This window comes from Vicia villosa, linkage group LG2, assembly GCF_029867415.1.
Source record: "Vicia villosa cultivar HV-30 ecotype Madison, WI linkage group LG2, Vvil1.0, whole genome shotgun sequence".
NCBI classification, from domain to species: Eukaryota; Viridiplantae; Streptophyta; class Magnoliopsida; order Fabales; family Fabaceae; genus Vicia; species Vicia villosa.
This window is the reverse complement of record NC_081181.1, coordinates 162,585,637-162,593,593: the sequence shown is the minus strand read 5'-3', so window position 1 is coordinate 162,593,593 and position 7,957 is coordinate 162,585,637.

The following is a 7,957-nucleotide window of genomic DNA, read 5'->3' as shown; positions in this document are numbered from 1 at the left end:
GATCCAATTGTGATTAAATATGGTGTTTTTTTAAAATATTTTTATCAAAATCTCATTATTATAACTTGTATTTTTGTGAATCAAAACACAAAAACAATACATTTGTGAATCAAAACCAAATTGCCAACTATTATGAACCAAAAATATGTATCGTTACATCAAAACCAAAATGCAACACAATGACATACATTTTACACATTGTTACCTAAAACAACTAAACAACCAACATACAAAATTATTCTGCACTCGGTTCATTATTCTGAAGGAAGGAAGATGAACAACGTGACCTAACATCTTTTGGTGTCTTGTCTCTAAACACCTATAATTTCAAATGATAATATTTATTATTATAATACTTGTGGCGCACATGTATAAACGCTTAGAAATTATTACAATTAATAAATTATGAATAAACAATAAAAAATATTTACTTGTTAATTTTCCTATATGCCTTCTTTTCCTATATGCCTTCTTCATGATCATAAGGAATAACATGCACATCATCTGTATCAACTTCTTCATATGAAGTAGATACATGTGTTACGAAAGAACTCAAATATCAAAATTTAAATCTTGATTTTCATCACCATGAGGAATAGGTTTTTCTTGGAGAATAATTAATCATCTTTTGTGAGAAGGATTAGTGACATAAAAAACTTGTTTTATTTGTGATGACATGATGAATTGTCCGGTCATATAAGTTGCCTTGTCAAGGTCAACCTATGTGAATCCTTACACACCGGTTTGTACACCATTGTTCCAGTCAATCTACTTGCATTTTAATAAAGACACTTTGAATATTACATAACCAATCTTCAAATCTCCTCAATGACTCCAAAGTACGGTATATGAATCTTATCTTTAGAAATAAAGAATTGCATGAATTTAGTCACAACCATTACCTCGTTATTTTGTATTATAATTCAACCATCCTTTGATTTTATATAAAGGAAAATTTACTAATGCCGTTTGCAGTCCAAGTTTTTATATTAAATTTAGGCATGTATGACATCCATTTAATTCTCTCAGATGCACTCCCATCATTAAAAATCCTATAATTAAACCAATGTATGAAATTCTTGCTATACTCTTTCAACAACCATTTGCACTCATCTGAGAGAATTTTTTCTTGATAAGTATTTTGCGAGTAGATAAATAAGGTTGAACATCATCAATATATATATATATATATATATATATATATATATATATATATATATATATATATATATATATATATATATATATATATATATATATATATATATATATATGAGCTTGAAGAACTACATCTCGAGCCATTGATTTAACATTTATACTTTGAGTACCTCTACCTTCATATCTTCCATCACTTCGAGATTTTAGATTTCCTATAGGATTGCAAGGGCAAAAAAAATCCTATATTGAACTCCCTTCTTTAACTAAGGATTGCAAGGGCAGAAAAAATTCTATGTTCGACATAGAAGAGTGTTGAATTTTTTTTGTCTTGCAATCTATCTAAAGGAATTATGCATGCAAGTTTGGGACGGCTTCATATAAGTAATGATTAGAGAAAAATTTGTTTAACAGGTGCTTTCATAGTAAAATCGGATTATTTTATCCCTCGGTTATATCAAAAATTGAAGGATTAGATCATTTAGTTTACACTTGTAAATAAATAAAAACATAAATTGAGATAGATGGGCGAAGCATGTCCTAAGTTGTTTTTCCCTTGGTTATAATAAAAATTGAGGGAATATGTGGTTTTTTATTTTTATAAATAATAAAAGATGGCGCGCTAAATATTATACCTCCGTTTTTTTTTGGCTGAGGTGAAAGGTTCGTCATAAAATGTATTATTTATAGTAGTGATTACACATTCCTTTCTAAAAATGTATTATATGTAAGCCTTAAAAAATTTATTTTACCTTAGGGTATAATCACACATACCTTTCTAGATGTAGAATCCTTTCTTGGCTTTCCGTTGCTAATTTGGAATTCATTTTTCCAAAACTATCTCTAATTACTTCGAGCTTTATATTGCAAACAATAAGAACATAAGCAATGTCACATATGTAGTGCACCACACCTTGCTATTTTGGTTAAGCAAGTTCTTTGTGTGTATTGGTTCGTGCACAGTAGTCCTAGAATTGCGGTTCCCAAATTCTATCAAACTCTCTAAAGTTTTCTTGGCCAGATAGCTCTTTAGCTGATAGATATTATCTACAGATACATAGGATTTAAACATCGATATGACCTCCAATCACATGATATGGACAAGATTGAAATGTTGGAGGCGAATAAAATGGTGCTCAAGATGGCATACTCAGTCCTAGCGTTACAAAATATAATTTTCTAGAAAGGCATAAAAATATAATGGTGTTCTTGTAGGAAAGTAGAACCCAAATTGTTGAAACATAATTTTTCTCCAATATCACAATGTTAACCGGCTTTGGCTAATATGCATAAGGAAATCCTTATGCACCATGCATAAGCCTACATAAGTCATTGAAAATTGAGTATTGAGTATTGAGTATTGAGTGGTGAGTATTGAATATTGAGTAATAATAATTTATGTCTAAAATTTGATCCAAGGGTCCATAATGATCTATGCATTGTGCATATATTTTTATCTATGCACGGTAACTGCACTCATGTTAAGCGTTATAAAATTAGATATATTCATTAAGATTTTTCCTCTCAATGATAATAGGTAAAATTGTAGCTTGTGAAATTCATTTTGGTTCCCCTCACCATCCTGCAAGGTGAATCCTCCAATATGTCTCATTGTTGACTTTTCATATTCCCTAACAAAAAATAGCAAAGTCAAGAGTTTTATAATCTTAGAGTCGACATTATGGTGGGTCATTAGGTCTACTTTGGAAGAATGTAAGTGCATTCTCCAAAAATGATCTAAAGCAGTGAAGTGAACTCTACAATAATTTTAGGAAAATTCTTTGGCCACCTCCCAACCTTCTATCTCACATCTGGTGAAAAACTCAAACTACTCCTGATTTCAGAAATGCATCTCCGAAGTGCAAGAAAAAGGTGTTTTCGGAGATGCATCTCCGAAAGCGCCATTTTTTTTGAAAATATTGTCTTATTTCAGAAATGGATTTCCGAAAATAGCATTTTGGAAGTTCATTTCCGAAATATTACGCGTTTTGTAGATTAAGCAAAACAGCCTCCCTCCCCCATTCATTTACCCTAATCTTCATCCAAACTCATCCTCTTTCAAAATTTCTGCAAAAAGGCAAGTGTGAAGTCAAAGAGATTGCCAAAGTCTTCTTCCAATCTCAACCTAAATAATCTCAAACACTAATTGGTAAGTTTATCATTTTTTTCAATTTTAGATCCATTGTTCATTACTCTATTAGGGTGTTTAGAATATGAAAAAATCACATTAAGATAGGTTGGTACTGATATTAGGTTGTTTAGTAGGCATAAAAGTAGTTTTGATTTAGGATTTTGAGGTCTGCCATGGAAGTTGCAGAAAACTTCTACGCAGGGGTGTTTCGGAAGTTCATTTCCGAAAACACCGCCATTCCCAGTTTCGGAAATGAACTTCCGAATTGTATCAGAAGTGCAATTTTTTTTAGTTCTTTATGTTGTCTCGCATATTAATCGATTTCAATTGTTTTCAGGAACATGTCAGACAACCAAGCACGCATCAGATAGGGTAGAGAGACCCAGACTGCGTCGGCTAGACGCTAGCGGGCGGTGGCGCAGTGGGCGTCGACACGGGGACGGGGCAGGGCTGGGGACAACATGTGCGAGTTCCCGTGGAGATGGATGAGGGTACCTCTACATCTAGATTGAGGAGTCGTCTGGCTCGGGTATCTTCTTTCCGCAAGCAAGAGGAGGAGGAGGTACCGGAGGTGGCAGTATCATACCACGAGGCGAAGGATGTACCGGATGTTGACCCTCCACTCGGGGAGGAGGATGAGGAGGAGGAGGGCTACCTAGGAGGGCCTAGAGACACTTTTGTGCTGATATCCTACCGCGAGCACGTCGCTCGGCGTATCTGGGAGGGAGAGGTATTTTTTATAATTTGCCCGACTACATTATTTAACCGTTTATAATTTAGACGTTTATTCAATATTTTCTTAACGGTCTATTTAACATACTTTTTTATTTGTTTTTTTGTAACAGGAGAGAGAGCCGTTGAAAATGGTGAACCACGTCCGGAAGGTTTTCAGTCTGTTTAAACCGACTGCCGAGTGGTTTAACGACGCTGTGAGAGGTTCAGGGTACGTATTTATTTATGTTTCGTATTTGTGTTTCGTATTTACTTATGTTTCGTATTTATTTATGTTTCGTATTTACTTACGGCACGTTACATTATCGTTTTTGTGTTTCAGAGCTGGATCATCTCTTACTTCTCCCGGATCCACGGCTTTCACATTGATCTTGAGTACGTTGACGTCATGCCCAGGGCCGCCAGATACGTTCTCTAGAGGGGGAACAATGCGGTGGGACCATACCGTGGGTACCTGGACCGCACGATGCACGATGACGTCACCTGGAGGCCATTCAGTGACTACACTCAGGTTGTCCCCTTTGACGGCATATCTTTATATTCTGGCTGGTTGGCATGCGGGACCAGCATCATGGTCCGGCATCTCCCTGAGCGGTGCATGCGGCAGTTCGGATTTGTGCAGATGAACCCATGTCACCTTTTGAGGCTTCTCCCGACACAGTGACCAGAGTGCGGCTCACTGCCATATTTGAGGATTGGGAGCATCACGTGGTACCGGAGTATCATCGCATCCAGGTCACCCAGGTCTGACACAGTGTGGAGGGGTACGTCACATGGTTCTACCGGGTGTCACATCCTCTGCTGACACCCGACGCTCCCGGCGCTCCTAGGTCAGCACACGAGGAGATCCTGGAGAACCAGCAGGCCGAGTATGACCACGCCATTGATCTCCTGCCGATCTGCCAGCGGATAGAGATGCTTGGGCGGGACGCGTTGGATCGAGGTGTCGTTCATCAGGGCGGTCCAGAGGCAGTCGCCGTGATGGAGATGATCGTCACTGATGCGGGCCGTGCGGCGGCATACAGGCGGCAGAGGAGGTCTCAGGGAGAGAGGGTTAGGCATACCCAGTAGTGGTCGGGTTTATTTTGTTTTTTTTTTTGTTTTCGGATTATATTGTATCTTTCGTACACTATTATTATTTGGATTTGGATCGGCTTATATATTACTATTTTTATCATATTAGTATATTAGTGTTTTCTGTTTATATATCGCTTATTTTATTTGCCGTCTTCCTTTAATTAAAAATACGAGACTGTTTTCAAAAACATAAAAAAAAAAAAAACAGTTTCTGCATAATTCGGAAGTTCATTTCCGAAACCCCCCAAAATCTGAAAAAAAATGTGTTTTCGGAAGTGCATCTCCGAAAACACCCCCATTTGGTGTTTTCGGAGATGCACTTCCGAAGTCTGAAATTTTTTTAAAAAAAAAATATTTCGGAAATGCATTTCCGAAGCAGGGGTAAACTGGGGTTTTCGCTGGGAGTGACCCCATAGGAAGGTGGGTAAAAAAATTTTCTAATTTTAATCTTGAAGTCTATTGGACATGCCAACTTTCTTGTTAAAACTTGAAAGTTAGTCCTAATATTGACAATTTAATGTGTATTTAACTGATTTCTCACAATTATGATTCTTTTCGCTCCAAGCAATCATGTTGAAGAAGAAATTTTGTTCCTTAATTATAGGTTTCTTTACTACTCCAAAGAATGTTAAGTACATGGTATTAGAGATTTTTAAGCTAGAAATTAAAAAATTCATAAAGTGAAGAAAAAAGGTAAAGGAATAAATAAATATGAAAATAGTTTGATTTTATTGCATTATATTTTAAATATTCGGTATTTGTGAAATTTATAGAGCAACTACTATGTTAATAACCATAAATGGTGGGTAGAGGTGGAAATAGTCCAGACTAATATGAGAGGTTTACATGTTAGTCTATACAGGCTCAGGTTAGGTCATATATTTTTTTAAATAGATAAGACATATGTTTTTTTATAAGCCTATTTAGTTAAAAATGTTAGGTCTCAGACAAAAAAAAATCTTTTAAACATATCAGACTGATCTATTTAAATAAGTATGAATAATTTTTTTATCATCAATATGTTATGTTTTATATTTTGAATTAAAATACATAAATAAAACTTTGTTATCTTAAAGAATTTGTGAAAATAAGATGAAAACACCTAATGAACATTGTTTTCATAAATTCTCTTATATAAATAGTCTTCCAGAACTTATGTTAATATGTAAGTTAAAATTAGTCAATGCACACAAATTTTTATTCTTTTGGTTTTTTAGTGTTTGTCTATTTAAACAATATTTTAATTGATTTACATATGTTTAAAACAAATACTCCCTCCGTCCCATATTATAAGCAAATTTTACCTTTTTAGATTAATTCATTCAATAATTAATGTATCTAGACTATATATAGACTTGATACATTAGTTATTCGATTAATCTAAAAAGATAAAATTTGCTTATAATATGGGACGGGGGAGTAGGCTTTTATGTAGGCTAACAGGCTAACCATGCTTTCGAAAAGTTCAGATTCAAGCCTAAAAATAAGCCTACGACAGACTATTTGTCAGACGTAGGCTTTGATTTTTTTGACAGATCAAACTTAAGTTTGGCAAAACCTAAGATAGCCCTACTTATTTCTACCCCTAATTGTGGGCTATTAAATGAGGTATCTTTAAGATATTTTTTGCGTGTGCTTTATTTTCAGGTTGTATTCCGGCCTAAAACTATAGAGCATGACCTTGATTTTCCAACTATCAAATTTTATTGGTCTTTTTTACTATTCCCTCTCATGGATCCAAGTTACTCCTAGAAAGATTTAGCTCTCTCTTATTTGAATGTAGTTTCACTCATCTTATCCTACTTTGATTAAGAAATATTTGACTAACTTTAAAATTGTCTGATTATTTTTAAATTATAAAGAAACATAAACTAAAATCAGAGTGAATTTTTCATAGTGGCTCAGATAATTCTGTTCAAGTCACTAGCAAATTCGAGCATACAATTGGTATCACTTTACCTCCTCTCATATTCCTTCCACTTAATTGAGAAGATCCCTTTCTAAAAGTAAAGCAGCATCAAGATCCATAGCACCTACCTACAACAAATATCCCACTTCGAGACTATCATTCTCTCACCACCACCCACAGTTTCAAGAAACAACAAAAGAGAAAGTGTCATGTCTTGCTCTATGTAAAACTTGGTCCATCTAATTTTGAGAACACTTTACATACATTTGACTTTATTCGTAGTAATGGGAATAAAGCTTGCTTACATGTCCCACCTCGTAATTGAGCTATGATAAGATCCTTTTCATTTTGTATTAAGAAGAATATTGAACAATACTATATACAAATAATTGCACACAACATTTGTTTTGAGTATTAGTATATTACACCGTTTTTAAATAAGTAATAGCAGTATAATCTCTATCAAAATTTTGGAGCATGAATGTGGAAAAAGGTTAGACTTCTGTAATATATTTTATAAGGTTTTCAATAATATATTTGTATTTTAATATATCTTTAGTATTTTTATTTTATGTCAGGAGATAGACTAACAAGAAGTATTGTAAATGGTACTATCTTTAGAGCCAATCACAAAATTGTGTCATCAAAATGCATAGTTTTGTCATCTTTAAAAATGGGAGATTGTTAGAACAAGATTTAGTTCTGCAATATGTCTCTGAGTTTTGATAATAACAATGAGTATGTTTGTATGAACAATTTTGTTATACTAACGTTTGTTCTGTTGAGTACTTAATAAACAGGTTCTGATTCTAATGAAAAGGTGTGGCCAAAACATTAGAAGCCACTAAGTTATGTTTTTGCGCTACACATGTTCTGATGAACTGTAGCAAAGCTTCAGAAGCATCTGAAGTAATCACTTTGATACGAAGTCTGAATAAATCATTCTGAAGACC